This window comes from Zea mays, chromosome 2 (genome assembly GCF_902167145.1).
Source record: "Zea mays cultivar B73 chromosome 2, Zm-B73-REFERENCE-NAM-5.0, whole genome shotgun sequence".
Taxonomy (NCBI): Eukaryota; Viridiplantae; Streptophyta; class Magnoliopsida; order Poales; family Poaceae; genus Zea; species Zea mays.
The window spans coordinates 222,540,937-222,556,648 of record NC_050097.1 but is presented as its reverse complement, the minus strand read 5'-3'; positions in this window follow the sequence as shown (position 1 = coordinate 222,556,648).

Here is a 15,712-nt window from a genome sequence, read left to right as displayed (position 1 = left end):
AATTTGAAAACTTCACACGAATTTTTCAATGATAAGATGATTTCAAATCAAAAAATTGTCAACTACAAAGTTTCATTATATTTCAAGACCTACAACTTTTATTTTGGTGGTTTTTCCATCCGAGACAGTTTGAAAAATTCAAATTCCAAAATTCAAACATAGTTTTGCATAACAAGATGATTTCAAACCAAAACATTGTCAACTACAAAGTTTCATAACTCTTCAATACCTACAACTTTCATGTTGGTGGTTTTTTCTTTCGAAGTCGTTTTCAAAATTCAAATTTTAAATTTTTTAAATTCAGACGTAGTTTTCGTTGACAATACGACTTCAAATGAAAAAGTTGTCAACTATAAACTTCTATAACTTCTCAAGATCTACAAAGTTTATTTTGGTTGTTTGATCATTTGTTTATCTCACATGATGGTTCTAACAATATGTACAAATTCTATACGTCTCTCTCGTAGTTTCATAAACTACGAGAGAGATATAGGTTTTATGAACAAATTTATTTTTATTTTGTCATATGAAGAAATATTCAATATATAAATTGTACATCATGATGAGTTATACAAATTTGTAGTTAAAAACTTTTTCATTTGAATTAATTTACTACTTTAAAATGTGATTTTTAAATTGTCTTTGCCTAGTGTTGGAGAAAAAACACTCGGCAAAGAGCTCTTTGCCGAGTGTTGTATTTGTGACACTCGGCAAAGAGCCCTTTGCCGAGTGTCAAAAAAAGACACTCGATAAAGAAACTCTTTGTCGAGTGTCAAAAATAAAACACTCGGCAAAGAGCTTCTTCGCCGAGTGTTTTCTTTTACCGAGGGTTTTTTGAGTGGCACTCGACAAAGAGCTTCTTTGCCGAGTGCCCGAAATAAAACACTCGGCAAAGAATATGGCACTCGGCAAAGAGCCAAATTCCGGTAGTGATAGCATAAGCTGTGAAGACGAGTCGATGACTCGTGAAATCCAAATAGCTGACGAATCTGGCTGGCATGAATAGTGACATCCTCTCGCTCAAAACGGAATCTCATCCAGTGGTGATCAGGGTCGATCCATACATACCCGTGCCGCTGTAGCATGCTGAAGATCAAATAACCTGGGATCCGCAGCAAGTGGTCGTACCTCAGTCTCATCGCGCTCCCGGAAGCGAGCATGTGAGATAGGAGGAGAGGGAGCTGGAGGAGTGTAACGCCCTGAATTTAGGGGTAGAATTTTTTCTTCTTTTCTCTCACCAAATTCGGGCGTTACTCTCTTTTCTCTTTCCCCGTTTTGCTCATTCTTCCCAATTTCAAACCAGTATAGTGACAGGTGTTCGTGTCATGTATAAACCAAAACCTAAGTGTCATGGGTGTTGCATCATGCCGAAGCACATTTCTTGGTCTGATGTTGAGTGTTCGTCTCGTTCCGTTCCGGATTTCGATTTGCGATTTAATTCCGTTTAGTGGTCCACGCGCGTCGTGGGTTTTCGATCCGCGAAGTGGCCCGGCCCAGCCCAGCCCAGCCCAGCCCTGCCCGGCCCGATCCGGCCCGGCCCTGCGCGCCCCTAGCGCCCCACCCCCCCATGCGCCCCCCTTCTCTCCCTCTCTCTCATTTGGATCTCCCGCGCAACAACCTCTCCTCTCCCTCTTCCACCTCTCTCTCCCCGTGGTGCCCTAGGAATTGGAGACGGCGATCACCGGATTTTGGACCCCGAGGTGAGCTCCCCTCCCCTCCCCTTCTCCTCTCTCTCTCCCTCCTCTTCTTCCTCCCCACGCGCCCCCCCCCTTTCTTCCCCTGCTCGCGCACGCCCCTGCCCGCCCCTGCTCGCCGGCGGCGCGGCGCCCCCCGCCCTCCCCCGGCCCCGCGCGGCGGCGCCCGCCCCTCCCCCGGCCGCGGCGGCGATCCCGCCCGCCCCTGCTCGCCGGTGCGCGGCCCCCGGCGCGGCCTCCGGCCCCCGGCGCGGCCCCAGCCGGCCCAGCCGCCCCTGGCCGGTTCAACCGCCCCCCCCCCGGTTCAACCGCCCCCCCGGCTCGGCCGCCCGTTCCCGCGCTCGGCCTCGTCCGACCGTGTCCCCGCTCGCCCGCGCTCGTGGTGATTATTTTTGTTAGTTGATGGTTAATGTCAAACTCCGTTAGTTAGCGTGTTGCGTCGCGCGCTTCGCCGCGCGACGGATTGTCTAATTTTAGATTCTATCTGTGTGTTGCGTCGTGCGCTTCGTCGCGCGACGATCCATTTTAATTTCAGGTTGTTTAAGGTGTAACGCCGCGTGTGTATTCACGCGACGTTTCACTTTGGACTCAGTTTAGTCGACGTATGCCGTCGTGCGTTTCGTCGCGCGACGCTTAACGTCTCTTCATAACCAAGGCGAAGTGTCTCGTTGCGTGCCCGGTCGCGCGACGAGTCGTTAAATTCTTAATTTGTTTTAGAGTGCTATGTCGCGCGTCTCGCCGCGCGACCATCCTTTTTATTTATCTCCACCTGCTTATAATGATTAGACATGAAACATAACTTTACTTTACGCAAAACATAGTGTCTACATTAAATTTCCTTCCATTAAGCGAGTGGTTAATTTATAATCATGTAACGTGATCGTTTCTCGACTGTCTTTTCCTCTTTCTCTCTTAACCGTACTCGCGAGCCCGCGTGAAACGTCTGTTTACTTATTGCATTCTATTGAATGGTGTACTGTTCTTTTGTATTAAATATGTGGATGTATGTATGTTTGCGCTCGCATAGAGAACGATCCAGTCGGAGAACCCGAAGAACCCGCAGGAGAAGCCCCTGAGCAGCAGTCGGTTGGTGGAGGCAAGTGTCCTTTGACCTATCTCTGTCCTATTCATTATTTAATTCACCTCCCGCTCTACATATTTATACCTAAGGTTTGACTAGCTTTTGTTATCCATATCCTTGTTTACCTATATGGGTTGGATTATTATTAGTTAGCTTTATGCTATTGCTCAACTCTAATCAATGAACATGATGAGATTATCTATGATACGTTGTTTTCCCTTCTCTTATTATGATGTTGTACTTGTGGCTTTAAGGGGGCTCGAGCGGTTTCTCGAGTGCCTCTCCGTAAGGACCTGTTCTATGGATGACCGCCCGGGAAAACAGTGCAACCATGAGGGTGGAATGGGGTGCCCTTAGCTGAATAATTAGAGGATCCGGGGTGTAGTTCGCTTCGCCGTCGTGCCGTCAATGGGGCTCGGTGTATGCGGCTCGCTCTGCCAAGGTTGATTTGTCCCTTGGGGAGGAGTGCGGTACATTTAGGAAACATAACGGGCGACTACAGCCCTGGGGAATCTTTGTAAAGGCTACGTAGTGAAACCCTGCCTACTCACCTTGGTAGTGTTTAAGGGTTTGATCGACCCGAGGCAAGAGGGAATCACGGCTTGTGGGTAAAGTGCACAACCTCTGCAGAGTGTTTGAAAACTGATATATCAGCCGTGCTCGCGGTTATGAGCGGCCAAGGGAGCTCCAGTGATTAGTGGTACTTGATCAGCGATACTTTGGTACAGGTGGTTATGAGATCGATGGTTTTTGTTATGACTATGGTGCTGGTAAGTGGTATTCTTTCCGTTTGGAAAGGGTACATCGGGCTAATAACTTGGGTTAAAGCTAAAACCTGGCTTTCTATTAGTAAATAATAATCTGACCAACTAAAAGCAACTGCTTGACTTATCCCCACATAAAGCTAGCCCACTACAGCCAAACAGGATACTTGCTGAGTATGTTGATGTGTACTCACCCTTGCTCTACAAACCAAACCCCCCCCCATCCCCAGGTTGTCAGCATTGCAACCACTGCTCAGGAGAAGATGAAGCTGTGGAAGGAGACTTCCAGGAGTTCCAAGACTACGACGAGTTCTAGGCGTGGGTTAGCGGCAACCCCCAGTTGGCTGCCTATGAAGGCCGCGGTTATCTACGTTTCTTTTCCGCACTTTGATTTATTGTAAAGACTATATGGACGTCTCAGACGTATGATGTAATCGACTATTTCCCTTCTTAATACTATTTTGAGCACTGTGTGATGATGTCCATGTTATGTAACTGATGTGTACGTGAATAACTGATCCTGGCACGTACATGGTTCGCATTCGGTTTGCCTTCTAAAACCGGGTGTGACATAAGTGGTATCAAAGCCGTGCTGACTGTAGGACCGCTAACCTAGAGTAGAATGGTCGTTCTAAGGACTATAGACCTCTGTCCCTGCCTTGACTTTGATATCCCTTCAAAAGTTGGTCATACCGACCAAACCTATGTTCTACTATATAATATACCTTGTTGAAAATTGTGTTTTATTCTAATCCTTCATTTACTTATGATTCATTATTTGCTGGTCATATTAATTCTGTTCTCACCCTTTTGCTTGCGATGTCTTTTGTAGATGGCTCGACTTAGACACACTGCACGAAAGTCCGTCATCCCCTTCTTACCCTCCCGCCTTGCTGAGCGTCCGCTTCGCCGTCCCGTGGCCGGATAGTCCAGCCACTTGGAGAGACTGCACCACCGCCTGCATGAGGAGCAGGAACGTCGACGACAGGAGCAGCAGGGCTCTTCTTTCTCGCTCCAACAGGAGATAGAGTCCGTGAGGAGCTGCTCCCCTGTGCTTCCTCTGGAGGCGCCCCCTGCACCACCACTGGGCGCCCCAGCTTCTGGAGTAGCTGCTGGAGGAGACCCAGACGACGGAGGTGGCGACGACAGCTCGAGCCACGACACCGACCTCTCTGCTAACCATGAGCCGGAAGGATGGATTGCTCGACCCATCACTCGCGACGCTGCTCGCGGGTGCCACTTCCACGATGCGCTCGACACCCTGCTACGTCGGGCACTTAACCGGCATACTTGGTCCATCGAGTATCGTTGTGTGGTCTACCAGCATAGTCGAGGGGTCTACCCGGACCGCTGGGAGGCAACCTGCTTGGTGCGCCGCCCGGAGAACAGTCTCCAGGGTGCGGAGGCCTGCTCAGAGCACTATTCTATCTCTGAGCGGGACTCAGCTGAGGTAGCCATGCAAGATGCTGCACGGCGTGCGCTTTCGCACTACTGCTCGGTTTTCGGTGGGGTAGCTGACGGCCTTGACCTGAAGTATTACCCCCGCCGTCCATCTGGCAGCACAGGAGGCGTGATTGTTTCACCTGTTGGTGAGGACAGTCCTAGGTTGAGCAGCACAGTCAACCTAGCCGCCGTGCTAAACACGGAGCTGGACCATGCATTAGACGAGCTGAGTAGGGCTCGTGCTGAGATCGCCCTGCTGCGAGCTGAGCGCGCGGAACGTCGTCACCTGGAAGATGGTTCCCCCGCTCCCGTCGGGACTCAGCACCCGTACCGCTCACCTCGGCATGGACACCAGTCTTATGGAAATCCCGACTGCAAGACCAAGATAACTCTAGAACCATAGCTCGTTAGAGTTGGATCTTGTAATTAATACGAAATATACATACGTAGAAGCTACAGTCTTAGCGTTAGTCTCGCTTTTAGTTAGTCTTAGTTAGACAGGGTAGTTTGCTATATCCTGTGCATTTATGCTTGTTATGATGAACTATGTTTGGTTTGGATCTTTGTAATGACTGTCACCAGAGTGTGGGTATCTCCTGCATTTTGGTTTACCTATTATGTTAATAAAGTTAGTTATATAGTTGGGAAACCTTTTATTCCACTTTCCTCTTTATCTGAGAAGCTGTGTGGTCTGTGTTGGAGATCAGTGAAGATGCTCATCTGTTCAGTGCTGTTGAAGAATTCTATACTCTTTTCTTATGCTACAAGATTTGCCAGATCAGTTCTGATGTGTGGTTGCATTATGCAGATGTTAGAGAATAGGCGCAGAGGAGGAAGGCGTGCTCAGCAGGAGCGAGCCGCTCAACAGGAGGAGGTGCCCCAGCAGCAGCATCTGCCGCCCCCGCCCCCGATGTCGATCGAGCAGATGTTTCTGATGCAGACTCAGGCAGTTCAAGCCATCGGTCAGACTTTGGCCGCCATTCAGCAGCAGCAGCAGCAGCAGCAACAGCAGCAGGCCCCACCTCAGCCTCAGATGCCTCAGATGCCCAGAGACAAGCGTGCTGAATTCATGAGAGGTCATCCACCAACGTTCGCTCATTCTTCTGACCCCATGGATGCTGAAGACTGGCTGCGCACTGTGGAGCGGGAGTTGCATACCGCTCAGTGCGATGACAGGGAGAAAGTCCTGTATGGTCCCCGTCTGTTGAGAGGAGCAGCCCAGTCATGGTGGGAGTCTTACCTCGCCACCCATGCCCACCCTGACGCCATCACCTGGGAAGAGTTCAGAGGTAGCTTTCGTCAGTACCATGTTCCTGCAGGTCTGATGACAGTGAAGAAGGAGGAGTTCCTGGCCCTCAAGCAAGGGCCATTGTCTGTCAGTGAGTACCGGGACAGGTTTCTGCAATTGTCTCGCTATGCTACTGAAGAAGTCAACACCGACGCCAAGCGACAGTACCGTTTCCTGAGAGGCTTGGTTGACCCTCTTCAGTATCAGCTGATGAATCACACCTTCCCGACATTCCAGCACCTGATTGACAGAGCAATCATGACAGAGAGGAAGCGTAAGGAGATGGAGGATCGTAAGCGCAAGATCAGTGGACCCCAGCCTGGAAGCAGCAATCGTCCTCGTTTCTCAGGCAATCAACCTCAGCAGTTCAGGCAGAACCAGCGTCCACCTCAGCAGTATCAGCAATTCCAGAGGCAGTATCCTCAGCATCAGTACCAGAACCGTCAGAGCAATCAGTCAGGAGGTCAGTTTCAGAGGCAGAATCAGCAAGCACCTCGTCTTCCTGCCCCAGCAAACCAGCAAAGCAATCAGGCAGCACCAGCTCAGGTTGGAAACAGAGCATGTTTCTACTGTGGAGAGCAAGGCCATTGGGTGATGCAATGTCCGAAGAAGGCAGCCCAGCAGCAGTCAGGCCCCAATGCCCCCGCAAAGCAGAATGTGCCTCAGTCTGGAGCAGGCAATCGCTCTCAGCCGCGCTATAATCATGGAAGGCTGAACCACTTGGAGGCGGAAGCAGTTCAGGAGACCCCCGGCATGATAGTAGGTATGTTCCCAGTCGACTCCCATATTGCAGAAGTGTTATTTGATACTGGAGCAACACATTCTTTCATTACTGCATCATGGGTAGAAGCACATAATCTTCCAATTACTACCATGTCAACCCCCATTCAAATTGACTCAGCCGGTGGTAGAATTCGAGCCGATAGCATTTGTTTGAATATAAGTGTGGAAATAAGGGGGATAGCGTTTCCCGCCAACCTTATAGTAATGGGTACTCAGGGAATAGATGTCATCCTAGGGATGAATTGGCTAGATAAGTATCAGGCAGTTATCCGTTGTGACAAAAGGATCATCAAATTGGTGTCCCCACTAGGAGAGGAAGTGGTGACCGAGTTAGTCCCGCCTGAGCCAAAGAAAGGAAGTTGTTATCAGATAGCTGTTGATAGCAGTGAAGCAGACCCGATCGAGAGTATCAAGGTTGTGTCCGAGTTCCCAGATGTGTTTCCAAAGGACTTACCGGGTATGCCACCAGAGCGGAAAGTTGAGTTTGCTATAGAGCTTCTTCCTGGAACCGCCCCTATCTTCAAGAGAGCTTACAGAATATCCGGACCAGAGTTGATTGAGCTTAAGAAGCAAATTGATGAGCTGTCAGAGAAAGGTTACATCTGGCCAAGCACCTCGCCTTGGGCCGCCCCTGTCCTGTTTGTGGAGAAGAAAGATGGCACCAAGAGGATGTGTATTGATTATCGAGCTTTGAATGAAGTCACGATCAAGAACAAGTATCCCTTGCCCAGAATAGAAGATCTGTTCGACCAGTTGAGAGGAGCCAGTGTGTTCTCCAAGATTGATCTGAGGTCAGGTTATCATCAGCTCAGGATCCGACCTTCGGATATTCTGAAGACGGCATTTATTACCAAGTATGGGTTGTATGAGTTCACAATGATGTCTTTTGGTTTGACCAATGCGCCAGCGTTCTTCATGAACTTGATGAACAATGTATTCATGGATTATTTCGATAAGTTTGTGGTGGTATTCATTGATGACATTCTGATTTATTCTCAAAGCGAAGAAGAGCATGCAGATCATTTGAAGATGGTATTGCAGAGATTGCGAGAGCACCAGTTGTATGCAAAGTTGAGCAAGTGTGAATTCTGGATCAATGAAGTCCTGTTCTTGGGTCACATAATCAACAAAGAAGGATTGGCTGTAGATCCGAAGAAAGTGGCAGACATTCTGAACTGGAAGGCGCCAACAGATGCTCGAGGAATCAAGAGTTTCATTGGAATGGTCGGATACTATCGGCGATTCATTGAAGGGTTTTCGAAGATTGCGAAACCAATGACAGCGTTGCTAGGCAACAAAGTTGAGTTCAAGTGGACCCAGAAATGTCAAGAGGCCTTTGAAGCGCTGAAAGAGAAGTTGACTACAGCACCTGTCCTAGTCTTGCCTGATGTGCACAAGCCCTTCTCGATGTATTGTGATGCTTGTTACACTGGTTTGGGATGCGTGTTGATGCAAGAGAGAAGAGTTGTGGCTTACTCGTCCCGACAATTGAAGGTTCATGAGAAGAACTACCCAATCCATGATCTAGAGTTGGCAGCAGTGGTTCACGCACTAAAGACATGGAGGCACTACCTGTATGGACAGAAATGCGATGTTTACACAGACCACAAGAGTCTGAAGTACATATTCACTCAGTCAGAGTTGAACATGAGGCAACGAAGATGGTTAGAGTTGATCAAAGATTATGAGTTGGAGATTCATTACCATCCAGGCAAAGCAAACATAGTGGCAGATGCGTTGAGCAGAAAGAGTCAAGTCAATCTGATGGTCGCTCGTCCGATGCCTTATGAGTTGGCCAAGGAGTTTGACAGGTTGAGTCTCGGATTTTTGAACAATTCGCGAGGAGTCACAGTTGAGTTGGAACCTACCCTGGAGCGGGAAATCAAAGAAACGCAGAAGAATGATGAGAAGATCAGTGAGATCCGGCGACTGATTCTAGAAGGCAAAGGCAAAGATTTTTGAGAAGATGCAGAAGGCGTGATATGGTTCAAAGACCGCTTGTGTGTTCCTAATGTCCAGTCTATTCAGGAGTTGATTCTCAAGGAAGCTCATGAGACAGCCTATTTGATTCACCCTGGCAGTGAGAAGATGTATCAGGATCTGAAGAAGAAATTCTGGTGGTACGGAATGAAGAGGGAAATCGCAGAGCATGTGGCTATGTGTGATAGTTGTCGAAGAATTAAGGCAGAGCACCAGAGACCAGCTGGATTGTTGCAACCGTTGCAGATCCCTCAGTGGAAATGGGACGAAATCGGTATGGATTTCATAGTCGGATTGCCTCGTACTCGAGCCGGCTACAATTCCATTTGGGTAGTAGTGGACCGCTTGACCAAGTCAGTCCACTTCATACCTGTCAAGACCAACTACAGCAGTGCAGTATTGGCAGAGTTGTATATGTCTCGGATCGTTTGTCTTCATGGTGTGCCAAAGAAGATAGTGTCAGACAGAGGAACGCAGTTTACCTCTCATTTCTGGCAGCAGTTGCATGAGGCTTTGGGCACACATCTGAATTTCAGTTCAGCTTATCATCCGCAGACAGATGGCCAGACCGAAAGAACCAATCAAATTCTTGAAGACATGTTGAGAGCCTGTGCGTTGCAAGATCAGTCCGGATGGGATAAGAGATTGCCTTATGCAGAGTTTTCCTATAACAACAGTTACCAGGCCAGTTTGAAGATGTCACCATTTCAGGCGCTCTATGGAAGGAGTTGTAGAACTCCGTTGCAATGGGATCAGCCTGGAGAAAAGCAGGTGTTTGGGCTAGACATTTTGCTTGAAGCCGAAGAGAACATCAAGATGGTCCGAGAGAATCTGAAGACAGCGCAATCAAGACAGCGAAGCTATGCAGACACAAGAAGAAGAGAGCTGAGTTTCGAAGTCGGAGACTTTGTCTATCTGAAAGTGTCACCGATCAGAGGAGTCAGAAGGTTCGGAGTGAAAGGCAAGCTAGCACCCCGCTACATTGGTCAGTACCAAATTCTTGCAAGACGTGGAGAAGTGGCCTATCAGCTCAGTCTGCCAGAGAATTTGTCCGCTGTGCATGATGTCTTTCATGTGTCTCAGTTGAAGAAGTGCTTGTGTGTGCCAGAGGAGCAGTTGCCAGTGGAAGGTCTTGAAGTCCAGGAGGACTTGACCTACGTTGAGAAGCCAGTGCAGATCCTTGAGGTTGCAGACAGAGTCACCCGAAGGAAGACCATCAGAATGTGCAAAGTCAGATGGGATCACCACTCTGAGGAAGAAGCAACCTGGGAGCGTGAAGATGATCTGATGGCTAGATACCCTGAGCTCTTTGCTAGCCAACCCTGAATCTCGAGGGCGAGATTCTTTTAAGGGGGATAGGTTTGTAACGCCTGAATTTGGGGGTAGAATTTTTTCTTCTTTTCTCTCACCAAATTCGGGCGTTACTCTCTTTTCTCTTTCCCCGTTTTGCTCATTCTTCCCAATTTCAAACAAGTATAGTGACAGGTGTTCGTGTCATGTATAAACCAAAACCTAAGTGTCATGGGTGTTGCATCATGCCGAAGCACATTTCTTGGTCTGATGTTGAGTGTTCGTCTCGTTCCGTTCCGGATTTCGATTTGCGATTTAATTCCGTTTAGTGGTCCGCGCGCGTCGTGGGTTTTCGATCCGCGAAGTGGCCCGGCCCAACCCAGCCCAGCCCTGTCCGGCCCGATCCGGCCCGGCCCTGCGCGCCCCTGGCGCCCCACCCCCCCCCCCCCCCCCATGCGCCCCCCCTTCTCTCCCTCTCTCTCATTTGGATCTCCCGCGCAACAACCTCTCCTCTCCCTCTTCCACCTCTCTCTCCCCGTGGTGCCCTAGGAATTGGAGACGGCGATCACCGGATTTTGGACCCCGAGGTGAGCTCCCCTCCCCTCCCCTTCTCCTCTCTCTCTCTCCCTCCTCTTCTTCCTCCACACGCGCCCCCCCTTTCTTCCCCTGCTCGCGCGCGCCCCTGCCCGCCCCTGCTCGCCGGCGGCGCGGCGCCCCCCGCCCTCCCCCGGCCCGCGGCGGCGATCCCGCCCGCCCCTGCTCGCCGGTGCGCGGCCCCCGGCGCGGCCTCCGGCCCCTGGCCGATTCAACCCCCCCCCCGGTTCAACCGCCCCGGCCCCGGCTCGGCCGCCCGTTCCCGCGCTCGGCCTCGTCCGACCGTGTCCCCGCTCGCCCGCGCTCGTGGTGATTATTTTTGTTAGTTGATGGTTAATGTCAAACTCCGTTAGTTAGCGTGCTGCGTCGCTTGCTTCGCCGCGCGACGGATTGTCTAATTTCAGATTCTATCTGTGTGTTGTGTCGTGCGCTTCGTCACGCGACGATCCATTTTAATTTCAGGTTGTTTAAGGTGTAACGCCGCGTGTGTATTCACGCGACGTTCCACTTTGGACTCAGTTTAGTCGATGTATGTCGTCGTGCGTTTCGTCGTGTGACGCTTAACGTCTCTTCATAACCAAGGCGAAGTGTCTCGTTGCGTGCCCAGTCGCGCGACGAGTTGTTAAATTCTTAATTTGTTTTAGAGTGCTATGTCGCGCGTCTCGCCGCACGACCATCTTTTTTATTTATCTCCACCTGCTTATAATGATTAGACATGAAACATAACTTTACTTTACGCTAAACATAGTGTCTACATTAAATTTCCTTCCATTAAGCGAGTGGTTAATTTATAATCATGTAACGTGATCGTTTCTCGACTGTCTTTTCCTCTTTCTCTCTTAACCGTACTCGCGAGCCCGCGTGAAACGTCTGTTTACTTATTGCATTCTATTGAATGGTGTACTGTTCTTTTGTATTAAATATGTGGATGTATGTATGTTTGCGCTCGCATAGAGAACGATCCGGTCGGAGAACCCGATGAACACGCAGGAGAAGCCCCTGAGCAGCAGTCGGTTGCTGGAGGCAAGTGTCCTTTGACCTATCTCTGTCCTATTCATTATTTAATTCACCTCCCGCTCTACATATTTATACCTAAGGTTTGACTAGCTTTTGTTATCCATATCCTTGTTTACCTATATGGGTTGGATTATTATTAGTTAGCTTTATGCTATTGCTCAACTCTAATCAATGAACATGATGAGATTATCTATGATACACTGTTTTCCCTTCTCTTATTATGATGTTGTACTTGTGGCTTTAAGGGGGCTCGAGCGGTTTCTCGAGTGCCTCTCCGTAAGGACCTGTTCTATGGATGACCGCCCGGGAAAACAGTGCAACCATGAGGGTGGAATGGGGTGCCCTTAGCTGAATAATTAGAGGATCCGGGGTGTAGTTCGCTTCGCCGTCGTGCCGTCAATGGGGCTCGGTGTATGCGGCTCGCTCTGCCAAGGTTGATTTGTCCCTTGGGGAGGAGTGCGGTACATTTAGGAAACCTAACGGGCGACTACAGCCCCGGGGAATCTTTGTAAAGGCTACGTAGTGAAACCCTGCCTACTCACCTTGGTAGTGTTTAAGGGTTTGATCGACCCGAGGCAAGAGGGAATCACGGCTTGTGGGTAAAGTGCACAACCTCTGCAGAGTGTTTGAAAACTGATATATCAGCCGTGCTCGCGGTTATGAGCGGCCAAGGGAGCTCCAGTGATTAGTGGTACTTGATCAGCGATACTTTGGTACAGGTGGTTATGAGATCGATGGTTTTTGTTATGACTATGGTGCTGGTAAGTGGTATTCTTTCCGTTTGGAAAGGGTACATCGGGCTAATAACTTGGGTTAAAGCTAAAACCTGGCTTTCTATTAGTAAATAATAATCTGACCAACTAAAAGCAACTGCTTGACTTATCCCCACATAAAGCTAGCCCACTACAGCCAAACAGGATACTTGCTGAGTATGTTGATGTGTACTCACCCTTGCTCTACACACCAAACCCCCCCATCCCCAGGTTGTCAGCATTGCAACCACTGCTCAGGAGAAGATGAAGCTGTGGAAGGAGACTTCCAGGAGTTCCAAGACTATGACGAGTTCTAGGCGTGGGTTAGCGGCAACCCCCAGTTGGCTGCCTATGAAGGCCGCGGTTATCTACGTTTCTTTTCCGCACTTTGATTTATTGTAAAGACTATATGGACGTCTCAGACGTATGATGTAATCGACTATTTCCCTTCTTAATACTATTTTGAGCACTGTGTGATGATGTCCATGTTATGTAACTGCTGTGTACGTGAATAACTGATCCTGGCACGTACATGGTTCGCATTCGGTTTGCCTTCTAAAACCGGGTGTGACATAAGTGGTATCAAAGCCGTGCTGACTGTAGGACCGCTAACCTAGAGTAGAATGGTCGTTCTAAGGACTATAGACCTCTGTCCCTGCCTTGACTTTGATATCCCTTCAAAAGTTGGTCATACCGACCAAACCTATGTTCTACTATATAATATACCTTGCTGAAAATTGTGTTTTATTCTAATCCTTCATTTACTTATGATTCATTATTTGCTGGTCATATTAATTCTGTTCTCACCCTTTTGCTTGCGATGTCTTTTGTAGATGGCTCGACTTAGACACACTGCACGAAAGTCCGTCATCCCCTTCTTACCCTCCCGCCTTGCTGAGCGTCCGCTTCGCCGTCCCGTGGCCGGACAGTCCAGCCACTTGGAGAGACTGCACCACCGCCTGCATGAGGAGCAGGAACGTCGACGACAGGAGCAGCAGGGCTCTTCTTTCTCACTCCAACAGGAGATAGAGTCCGTGAGGAGCTGCTCCCCTGTGCTTCCTCTGGAGGCGCCCCCTGCACCACCACTGGGCGCCCCAGCTTCTGGAGTAGCTGCTGGAGGAGACCCAGACGACGGAGGTGGCGACGACAGCTCGAGCCACGACACCGACCTCTCTGCTAACCATGAGCCGGAAGGATGGATTGCTCGACCCATCACTCGCGACGCTGCTCGCGGGTGCCACTTCCACGATGCGCTCGACACCCTGCTACGTCGGGCACTTAACCGGCATACTTGGTCCATCGAGTATCGCTGTGTGGTCTACCAGCATAGTCGAGGGGTCTACCCGGACCGCTGGGAGGCAACCTGCTTGGTGCGCCGCCCGGAGAACAGTCTCCAGGGTGCGGAGGCCTGCTCAGAGCACTATTCTATCTCTGAGCGGGACTCAGCTGAGGCAGCCATGCAAGATGCTGCACGGCGTGCGCTTTCGCACTACTGCTCGGTTTTCGGTGGGGTAGCTGACGGCCTTGACCTGAAGTATTACCCCCGTCGTCCATCTGGCAGCACAGGAGGCGTGATTGTTTCACCTGTTGGTGAGGACAGTCCTAGGTTGAGCAGCACAGTCAACCTAGCCGCCGTGCTAAACACGGAGCTGGACCATGCATTAGACGAGCTGAGTAGGGCTCGTGCTGAGATCGCCCTGCTGCGAGCTGAGCGCGCGGAACGTCGTCACCTGGAAGATGGTTCCCCCGCTCCCGTCGGGACTCAGCACCCGTACCGCTCACCTCGGCATGGACACCAGTCTTATGGCAATCTCGACTGCAAGACCAAGATAACTCTAGAACCATAGCTCGTTAGAGTTGGATCTTATGGCAACCCCCAGGCAGGACAGGAGATGGCTCACGGGCAGGCAAGGTCACTGAAATGATAAAAGAGGTGAGCACATATTAGTCACATAGTCATAAGTATATGAAATGTGAATAAATACATACACAGAGAAATATGGCATAGAAAACGAGAGATATGGCGATCGAGAGGTCAAACGACGCGAAAACGGCGTTTGAACGAGAAATAGTGCCATAGGAGATTTGGAATTCGAATTGAGGTATGAAATTACGTGGAATTGAGCCGATACTTCACGAATAGGTTTGTATTGGTGAATATGAGTGAAGTGTGTGCTTGGTTTGAATTTAGGCGAAGAAAATGGAATTTGGGCACTCGGCTCGGAAACGATCGCTCAAAATGGAGAATTGAGTGAAATTGAAGCCTGGTATATCGGATTGGCGTGAAATTCGGCGAATATGTTACTGGAGGTGTTGTGAAGGTGCCTGAAAAGTTTGGGTTTAATCGGGGCATTTTTGGCTGGTTTGGGCATTTCACCGAACACGTGATGTGCGGGGATTTAGGGTTTGCGAGAAATGGCCATTTGAGGATTGAAACCCTCCCAAAGGGAGCTAGAAACCTGCAGGGATACTCAAGGGACACATAGGAAAATCTCTCACCACATGGATTCACATAATTTGATAGGAAATTGAGTTTGGCACTCAAGGGGTGGAATAGGCTTTAGAGAACTGTGAAACAGAGAGAGAGAGAGAGAGGAGAGGGAGAGCTGCTCACTAGAGAGGAGGACAGGCACAAGCACTGGAGGTCGCCGGTGAGGGAAGATCACCGCCGGCGAGAGAGATCGCCGGATAAGGGGCCAAACCGCCAGAGAGGGCAGAGAGAGCTAGAGAGAGGAGAAGCAGTGTAGCCTCTGGCTCGCGCGCGAGCTGGAGGCCTTTTTTTAAAACGCGATATGGGCGCACCGGACAGTCTACAGTGACTGTCCGGTGCACAGCGCACAGTAGCTGTCCGGTGAACCACCGAACAACGCACAGGAAAAATGGGATCTGCGCGCGCGGCTGCCGGTGCACCGGACATTGCACAGTGCAGTGTCCGGTGCGCACCGGACTGTCCGGTGAGCCCATACAGAGGGAAGATTTGAAATTTTTGAATTTTTCTATCTAATTATCAACCAAACCAAATCCCA